Consider the following 10,572-nt stretch of genomic DNA (forward strand, 5'->3'; position numbering starts at 1 on the left):
ACACTGGACAAGCGATAATCTGCTTGTTACAGTTTTTTAAAATACTTGGAGTGTTTTCTACATCAGCCAGAAATAAAATATAGTTGGACAATGTTAAGAATACATTTGTTCTAAAAATATGCAGCATCCTGTCGTAAGCAAGGTTGTGAACTGGTGAATTTTATGTAGGGATCCTCTCTTCTTCTTTGTTGGTGGTTTTCCTAATAGACCAACACATCCCCTCCCTCCCAAGGACCCCTTTGCTCTCCTCAACAGTACCCCCAAGCCCCTGTGGGTAAACGGAAAGAGGGCAAAGCAGAGAGAGCACAACTAGATCAAATATCTGGGCCAGTTCTTGTCCTACCATTTACTAGCTGTGTGACATTAGGGCATCTTCAACTCTCTCCGCTTCAGTTTTCTTATCTGAAAAAGGAAATAAGAGAACCTACTCATTTGTCATGTAGTAAGCCCTGTTTAAGGGTTTGATAAATAAAATGAGTGTTAATGAATTTATGTTCTTTCCTCACATAACCTGTCGGGACTCCTGGATATAATATTCTCACTACCAAAGAGAACTCAACTGGAGGGCACGTCACCAGTGAGCATGATTGATGATCTGCTCTTTCCCCATATCGTATGGGTGTAGACATCTTCAACACCCGTGCAGTGCCATCTACTGGTAAATATAATTATAATTATTATTATTATGAAATTATAAAAATAATATTAATAATGAGAATTTAATATTTCCCTCCATAATAAATTTTGCAAAGTTTCTGAATTTTTCAAAAAATGCATTGAGATCTCAGATCTTTTGCTAGTCTGATATCCTTCCCCCTTCCCCATATTTTGTTTGTTTTTCCAAAGGTAGATTTTTGCCAACTAAAACGTAAACTAAGCAAAATACATGCGCAAGAGTTTTAGAAAGGATGACTTTCAAAATACCATTTGTGGGATGAAACAATAACTTGTAATCTGTATCTAAGTGTCTAAATTGCTGAATGGTTTACAACTCAGGCAGAAAGACAAATGAAATAGCAAGACCAACGTGTTGCAGGTCGATGAGCAGCCTTTCTGTGGCTTATCAGCTGGGTTTACTCAAGATTATGTCAATCACTGTAATAGCACTGGCTGAACATGCCCTCCAGGGGAAGCAAGGAAGCTGCTTCTTACTATTGCTGTTGCCCCAGCGATTGGTAGCTGCTCTTTCCCTGAATATCACCTAAGACTTTAGACTTGAAGAATGGGTTTTAGCTAGGTATGGGCTCTGGGAAAGAAGAAAACAGATAAAAGAACAAGGGAAAGATAAGGAGTGGGGGAAGAAACTATAGAAAAGAGACCAGGCATCAGGAAATGAATCGATTAACTAGTGAGCTGAGAAAGATGCAAAGCGCAATCTTCTCCTTAGATATTATAAATTGTCCTCAAAAGTTTTCCGTCATTTTATATAGACTGTCATGCTTATTTCTGCTTTTGGTTTGTACATTGCTATCAAATTGGTTTTATGGATCTCTTTAATAATTTCTGATTGATACAACCTATTGATAATGGTAATTGACTTATGATAGCTGAGGTTAAATCCGTATGATTTTTTTTTTAAGTGTCCGTGAAATTCTCTTTGCATGGAAAAACTTAATTTAGAGATGATTTCTTATCCCAGAGTTTAGCTTCTTTTCAGGTGATCAGATACCCCGGTTTTTGCTATGTAGCTGTAAGGGCATTAAAAAAAAAAAAAAAGTTTCTATTGGAAGACTAGGATAAAGGCAATCTGCCCCAAAGGGGTTTGTTTGTTAATTGCTTTGGTCTACTTTACAAGGTCAAATCCATTCTCTTAATGACGAATCTCATCTGTTCTGGCAGAGAAAGAAATGTTTTCTTTCACTTCTACGTGTGGCAAGAGCTCATTCATCTCAGTAAGTTCTGAAGAGAAATCGAGCTACATCAGAGAGAGGAGTATTCAAAGGGCAACTGATGGCCAGGAAGATATATGGAATTCACTTTCCTGAGACAGACGTTCAAATGGTAACAAGTGATAGAAAACAGCTCTATATTTCAGCGTGATGTGTGTTCACTCCTGATGATTAAACCCCCTGTGAGCCATCTGCGTTTAATGGGTTAGAACTACTTTGTAGCTGCAGTTTTTTCCTTCCACTGCTCTCTTATTTATTTGAGAGGAGACCGAACTCCACTCTTTAAAAGTTAAGCATGTAAGAAACCCTGCCAAGAGAATCAGAAAGAAAAGGCAAATTTATAGCCTAGTGTTGTTTTAAGCATTTAGTAGTATAAATAAGAAGTGTAGATAAATGTGTACAAGTAGACGCATAAGTGACCCTCTGTTTATCTCAGTTACATTATTTGCCTAAATTCCAGAGCCGAATTAACCCAATTAGTTTATATAATGGCTAATGCTGTCCTTCAGCTGAGCTATTAGGGATGTGCATAACTGATGCTAGATGGGGGATGGTGTTATTTTACTTATAAGTCAAGCCTTGGGGACTGTGATTTGGATCCAGTATGCAGATAAAAATCAAAATCCGGTGTAGAAATTACTGTACCTCAAAGCAATGTACACTGTTGGTGTTATTAATGCAATTAAATCAAACTTCTGTTTAAAACACCGACGATGATAATGGCTTTCTGTAAGTAGTGCTGTCCTCCTCGAGACTTGTCACATTTTACTCACATCTCATTACTTTTCTCTGACTTACAAAAGTCGGCAGCCATAAGCACTCAATAAATATTTGCTGAATTGAATTGAACTCTGAGAACGGAGAGGTGAGGTGGCACTGATCATTAGTGACACATCTGGGATCAAAATCTTGATTCTCTTCTGCTAAATTTAGTGATCTCAGCCAAAGCCAATTGAACTATTACACAATTTTAAATCTAAGAAATTTGCACATAGCTACAAAAAGTTAATCTGAGTCACATAACTAGAGGAGCCTGGCAAATTCTCTCTTGCCATGTATTTTCACTCTTAATACTTTAATTTAAGGGTTCACTGTCTGACTAACATCTAGCTACACAGCTCTCTTCCTAGATCATTATAATTTTCTTCTAAGGTATTTCTCAGAATAACTTTTTTCCTGCCTTTTTTCTCCTTTGAACCAGAAAACATCTCTACAAGGGGAGCTGTCTTAGGGCTTAAAAACATCCATCAATTTCACAGCTGGGAAAAGAGGGATCAAGATAAGAGAGCAATTCCTCGTTAAACCTCTGTTTATAGAATTTAGGCAAGAGTTTTGTATAAAGTGAGACAAACTTTGACCATACCGAGGCAGACAAAGAGTTAAATTAAAGACACAAAAGCAACACCAAACTGCTGCTGCTTTTCCTTTACCCTTTCATGGAGTGGGGAGTATTTTTCCTGCAGTGACCTCAGAATCTTCTGTCTTTTTCTTGGTCAGAGATCAAGGGGTATACCAGGGTGAAACCTTCTTCTTACTGAACTTTTCTATCAGCTTTTTGCAGATGTGTATTTTGAAGCTGCACTTGGGATTTTTTTTCCCATTTTTTCTGTTATGTATTTATAGAGAAACCTTATTAAAATATGTATGCTATAATTTCATGAGAGACAAATTTTAGCAAATGCCATCTATCCAACTAAACTGAATATCCCCTGAACACAAAGGCCATAGCTTACATTTATTCAAAACCTCCACTTAGTAATATTATGAGTTTGGCACCCATTCATTGTATTAATTTAGAGTAGAGACTTAAAAACCCTCATTGAATAAGATAAATTATTTCTCTGGTGAATCTGATAACTTTGGTTCAGTTAATAAAATAATACTAATAAAATAAGGAGAATAAATATTTAAAATTAGAGAAGAAATTGTGGTATGATGTAAACAAAAAATTGAAAATATGGTGGTGGGCATTAGGGAGGGCACGTATTGCATGGAGCACTGGGTGTGGTGTGTAAACAATGCATCTTGGAACACTGAAAAAATAAAATAAGAAGTTGAAAATATTTTAACTAGCATGAACACAGCTTTTTAAAATGGAATTGGATTTTCTTTCAGAGAAAAAGAGATAAAATGATATATTATTGTAAATTCCTAGTCATCTTTTTAAAAAGATGTTATTTTTTTAATATTTTATTTATTTATTTATTTGAAAGAGGGAAAGCACAGAGGGGGAGGAGCAATCAGACTCCCCACTGAGCAGAAAGCCCAATGCTGGGCTCAATCCCAGGACCCTGGGATCATGACCTGAGCCAAAGGCAGATGGTTAACTGAGTGAGCCACCCAGGCGCCCCTAAGATTTTATTTTTTGAGTGGTCCCCACACCCAATGTGGGACTGGAACTGACAACCCAAGATCAGGAGTTCCCTGCTCTACTGACTGAGCCAGCTGGGCACTCCCCCTATTCATGTTCCAGTGTCAGACCCAAGACACCTCTTCTCTGCAGCTTTCCATGACTTATAAAGGGTTGAATTAACTGCTCACTTACCTGTTTTCCAATATATTTTGCAGGAGCTATGTCCGTGTCTTATTACAGCTCTTTATGGTCACTGTTCACCTCCCCAGGCAGCATGTTAATTTCTCTAAGGTCTTGGCACAAAAGGGGTTCTCAATAATTTTGTTTGTTAATTGAATAAAACTGAATTTGAAGATTAGAAAAAAAGAAGGAAGAAAAAAATTAACATTGACTCAATAGGAGGAATAATTCGAATCTGTTTTTTTAAAAAAAAAAAAGTATGTCATTTAAGCACCTCACAGACTACAATAAATTATTTTTAGATGCATATTTCAATTCTTTTTTCTGCATAGCCTTAAGGCAAGTCTGTAGAATAAGAAGGCAGAAGGAGAGACTTTGGATTTAGAAATTTCTTATATTCTCTGACTATAAATTACCTCGTCCATGAAATGCAGATGATAATAAAGCCCCTTGTTACAAAATTGTGAAAGTCAAAGGAGAAAATAAATGTGAAAATGCCTTGTTTTTTTTTTTTTTCGTTTCTTTTTTTTTTCCATTTTATTTATTTTTTCAGCGTAACAGTATTCATTCTTTTTGCACAACACCCAGTGCTCCATGCAAAACGTGCCCTCCCCATTACCCACCACCTGTTCCCCCAACCTCCCACCCCTGACCCTTCAAAACCCTCAGGTTGTTTTTCAGAGTCCATAGTCTCTTATGGTTCGCCTCCCTTCCCCAATGTCCATAGCCCGCTCCCCCTCTCCCAATCCCACCTCCCCCCAGCAACCCCCAGTTTGTTTTGTGAGGTTAAGAGTCATTTATGGTTTGTCTCCCTCCCAATCCCATCTTGTTTCATTAAGAATAAATGAAAATCTTTAGGGTAAATACCCAGTAGTGCAATTGCTGGGTCATAGGGTAGTTCTATTTTCAACATTTTGAGGAACCTCCATGCTGTTTTCCAGAGTGGTTGCACCAGCTTGCATTCCCACCAACAGTGGAGGAGGGTTCCCCTTTCTCCACATCCTCTCCAGCATCTGTCATTTCCTGACTTGTTAATTTTAGCCATTCTGACTGGTGTGAGGTGATATCTCATTGTGGTTTTGATTTGTATTTCCCTGATGCCGAGTGACGTGGAGCACATTTTCATGTGTCTGTTGGCCATCTGGATGTCTTCTTTGCAGAAATGTCTGTTCATGTCCTCTGCCCATTTCTTGATTGGATTGTTTGTTCTTTGGGTGTTGAGTTTGCTAAGTTCCTTATAGATTTTGGATACTAGCCCTTTATCTGATATGTCGTTTGCAAATATCTTCTCCCATTCTGTCAGCTGTCTTTTGGTTTTGTTAACTGTTTCCTTTGCTGTGCAAAAGCTTTTGATCTTGATGAAATCCCAATAGTTCATTTTCGCCCTTGCTTCCCTTGCCTTTGCCGTTGTTCCTAGGAAGATGTTGCTGCGGCTGAGGTCGAAGAGGTTGCTGCCTGCGTTCTCCTCAAGGATTTTGATGGATTCCTTTCTCACATTGAGGTCCTTCATCCATTTGGAGTCTATTTTCGTGTGTGGTGTAAGGAAGTGGTGTTTATAGCAGCAATGTCTACAATAGCCAAACTATGGAAAGAACCTAGATGTCCATCAACAGATGAATGGATCAAGAAGATGTGGTATATATACACAATGGAATACTATGCAGCCATCAAAAGAAATGAAATCTTGCCATTTGCGATGACGTGGATGGAACTAGAGCGTATCATGCTTAGTGAAATAAGTCAATCGGAGAAAGACAACTATCATATGATCTCCCTGATATGAGGACATGGAGAAGCAACATGGGGGGTTAGGGGGATAGGAGAAGAATAAATGAAACAAGATGGGATTGGGAGGGAGACAAACCATAAATGACTCTTAATCTCACAAAACAAACGGGGTTGCTGGGGGGAGGTGGGATTGGGAGAGGGGGAGCGGGCTATGGACATTGGGGAGGGGAGGCGAACCATAAGAGACTATGGACTCTGAAAAACAACCTGAGGGTTTTGAAGGGTCAGGGGTGGGAGGTTGGGGGAACAGGTGGTGGGTGATGGGGAGGGCACGTTTTGCATGGAGCACTGGGTGTTGTGCAAAAAGAATGAGTGCTGTTACGCTGAAAAAATAAATTAAAAAAAAAAAAAGAATAAATGAAAATGCCTTGTTAACTTAAAGCTTTATCTAAGTTTTTCACTGTTTTCAATGTAAGCTTTTCAATGAAAAAACTAAGGCTCAGAGGGACTGAATGACAGGGCTAAAGTTTTAAAGCTAAAAAGTGGTAGAACTAGAAATCCTAAGGCCATATTCCTTCCATGATACTACCCAAACACGTCTCTCTTTCTTCAAAACCTGGTCCCAATCTATCTGGGTGGCTCAGTCGGTTAAGGGTCTGACTCTTGATTTCAGCTCAGGGCGTGCTCTCAGAGTTCTGAGATGAAGCCCCACCTTCGGCTCTGTACTCATTGGGGAGTCCAATAAAAACTTTCTCCTTCTGGTCCCTCCCCCTGCTCACGTGCTCTCATTTCTCTCTCTCTCAAAAACAAAGTCTTAAAAAAAAACAACTTATTTCTCTCTGGTGCATCCTGGCTTCTCAGTGATCCTCATTAAAATCCCTCATTTATTCATTCATCTATGAATGCTGTGGGGCTGCCTGCTTTAGAAAGCCCCATTCTCTTTCAATCTTACCCTCTGCTAGTAAGAGATAACCTGGTATGGGGCGCCTGGGTGGCTCAGTGGGTTAAAGCCTCTGCCTTCAGCTCAGGTCGTGATCCCAGGGTCCTGGGATCGAGCCCCACATCAGGCTCTTGGCTCATCTGGGAGCCTGTTTCCCTTCCTCTCTCTCTGCCTGCCTCTCTGCTTGCTTGTGATCTCTGTCTGTCAAATAAATAAATAAAGTCTTAAAAAAAAAATAACCTGACTTTAAAAAAAAAGAGAGAGAGAGATAACCTGGTAAACTATTATGTACCCGATTTTACTCCTCCCATAGTGTATGACCAAGCTCTGGGGTGATAAATTATTGGACATGGGGAAGTAATGCTGACCCATAAAAAGGGTTTTTTTTTTTCATCCCTTCTACTCCTTGGAACCTTCTGACAGTTTAGTGGTCTTGTGAACCCCTTCTTAGAGAAGGTATTTTAGTAAATAAAATGTATAGGCTTATGAAGGAAAACAATTATATCGAAACACAGGTGTCCAAATATTTATAATATTAATTTGTAATATTTGTGTATCTTTACTGATAGATTAAATAACAAAACCCAGCAACAGAGCTAAAATTTATCTTAAGGAAAACTGTCCTGATCAAGTGATAAACTTGAATTATAATTATTTCAAGATATTTGTATTAACTCTAATGTAATATGCAAATACCTGTTCCTTTTATTGGTGACAAAATCACAGTGCTGTTAATACCACTGAGATTTGTTGTTCTTAGTCATAAATAAAAGAAAATGCCAAGTTTTTTTTAGGAGTTAGGGAAACTAAGGTCCTATTTTCCCATCTCAGGATAAGGACCCTCTCTGACTTCTAAACAAAGATACATCCTTCTCTACCTCCACTCCCACCTAAGTCATGAATCTCCTCTAGTGATTTAGGAAGATTTTTAAGGATTTGAATCATTTGTATGTTCACCAATTGAACAGCATAAATAGCCTGTAGGGGGCTCCTTTTGCCTTCTACTTGAAATTTGTCCGGTTTTGACAATGCTGGAGATGATTCTGAATTATTCTCTTTTTAAGTCTTTAGGGTGTATGTTAAGGGAAATAAGTAAGAAAATAATACAAGTGTACCTTATGTGAAAATGCATGAAAAACTTCGGAAAGTAATGCCTCTCTATAGTCAGACATGCTATAGAATAACGTCATGCACATGAAATACTCAAGTGAAGTCATTTATTTGCCCCTGGAACTGAAAGTATACCACGCATAGTGGTATACAGTGGTATACAGTGCTAAGGCTAGCAAGAAAAGAAAAGGCTTTTTTCAATTCTCTCCTCTTCCATGCAGCAAAACTGAAGAATTAGCTACCCCTAGTCTGGAAGCCTTGTTGACAATGTTTGCAATATATTTCTAGGATAAACAATGGCAACGTGTTCATTTACAAAGGAGAGTTATTAAAACAGACAAAAAATCTGGTCTGAGCATTTTCCATACCCTGGAAAACGAGGATCACATTTAATCTGTTTTTTTAAAGATTCCTGCCATAAATGAGGACTCGACTGCTAAGCGTTTCACTTCTGATTTTGTGTTCACTTGGATCATTAGTGACATTGCTGCCTGGCTTGCATAAAGTATATGTAATGAGACTTAGACACTAAGAACAAAAATATTATTTAATATAGTGTTTTATTAAAAGAGTCCCTTACAAAAAGCCAAAGTTTCTTCAAAGCAAAATATGAATAGCTGTAAGGAAATAATGTCTGCTGAAATTTTTGATGCCTGATTTCTTAAAGTAGAGATGGCTGGAAGTTAGCAATTATGTTTTAAATAGTAAACATACCTCTTTACATTTCAAAGAGAAAAGAAGTGACCCCGACTAGGATTTTAAAAATAAGATCATTTCTAGATTTCTCCCAAAATATTTGGCAGCAAATAAAAAATGACTGAATTAATAATTCAAAATCAGATCTAACAATTACCCATCATTTATAATTCTCCTTGAATTAAACATTGAAAAACAAAGGCCAGGGTTACTGGTATGTTCAGAAAATTATTTAAATTTTTTCAAAGCGTTTATGCAAACACTGTAGTTGATCTTTCCACTACTTTTTTAGCCAAAGCATTGGTTTAGCTGCTGACAGACTAAAACTACAGCATTACACGGAAAACAGCATTATATAAAACATAGGGAGGTGATAAAAGAATTGCAGACGGAGGTCAAATAAGCAGCTAGTATATGAGACAAAAAAGCAAAGATACTAAAAGGAAAGAGTAACATATCATTTTTGTAAGAACCCTGTTAAATGCATAGGTATGCCTTTTCCTCCCTTCCTTGGAGGTAAAAAAAGAAAATCAACAGCCTATTGAAACAACGAAGCTAATACATTCCAGTAATTTATATACTCAATTTCATGAGTTTCCTCAAGGTTATATAGGTTAAGTAACTCTGTTATTCTTCGGGGATAGTTATCAAGAATGAGGGCAAAGATTACAGTGCCTTTCTTTTTCTGATTTCATGAGAAGTTATTTAAGGAGAAAATAATCACTAATATTCTCAAGGAAATTATGTCTTCAAAAATCCACAACCAATTTTCTGAAATTTCATTTTATATTTATGAATGAAATTACAAACCTTATCTAATTCCCCTATACATTTATCTCCTGAGGACCAAATCTTAATCAAATTGCTTAGGAGAAAGAGTACAAGAATCATCCCTTAAACCGTCTGTGCAAAAAAAAAAAAAAAAAAAAAGGTGTGGAAGGGACAAATAGGGGATGAAAATGGCATGGGAACAAATGTCCAAGTGGATCAACTACTTCAAGGACCCAAACTCCCAGGATCAATTCTGTTACTAATTTGAGCCCAAATAAAAGTAAATTAAAACACTCCTTAATGTTTCCTCTCTTAGGTGTGTAAGCTCAACATTTTTATTTTAAAGACTTCGTTTATTTATTTACTTATTTATCGAAGAGAGAAAGAGAGACAGGGGGAGGAGCAGAGGGAGAGGGACAAGCAGACTCCACACTGAGCACAGAGCCCAACTCAGGGCTCCATCCTACAACCCTGAGACCATGATCTGAGCTGAAATCAAGAGTTGTATGCTTAACAGATTGAGCCACCAAGGCAGCACTAAGTTTTGTGAGCGATCTGAATTCTAGTATATGAAATTGAGATTAACCTAAGTTCGGAAAGTGCATGAGAAAATTCAGGAAGTGCATTCTATGCATTCTTTGTTTCAGCTTTATCTTTCCCATTGCACCAAAAGTTCATTTTCTTACATCTTTATTTAAATATGTAATAAAATCTAGCCAATGAAAAAGAACGGTTAGAATGTTCTCACCAAGATTTGCATTCAATTCTTAATTGCCATCATAAAATGTGAGGCATGGCTGAGAGGGTAAACTTTATGGTTGCATCAGTCCAGGAAGGCTGCGAACTCATCGAGGACAAAGCCATGGTTCTATTATTTATTTTTTTTAATCCCCAAAAGTGCTTCA

The sequence above is a fragment of the Meles meles genome, chromosome 7 (genome assembly GCF_922984935.1).
Source record: "Meles meles chromosome 7, mMelMel3.1 paternal haplotype, whole genome shotgun sequence".
NCBI classification, from domain to species: domain Eukaryota; kingdom Metazoa; phylum Chordata; class Mammalia; order Carnivora; family Mustelidae; genus Meles; species Meles meles.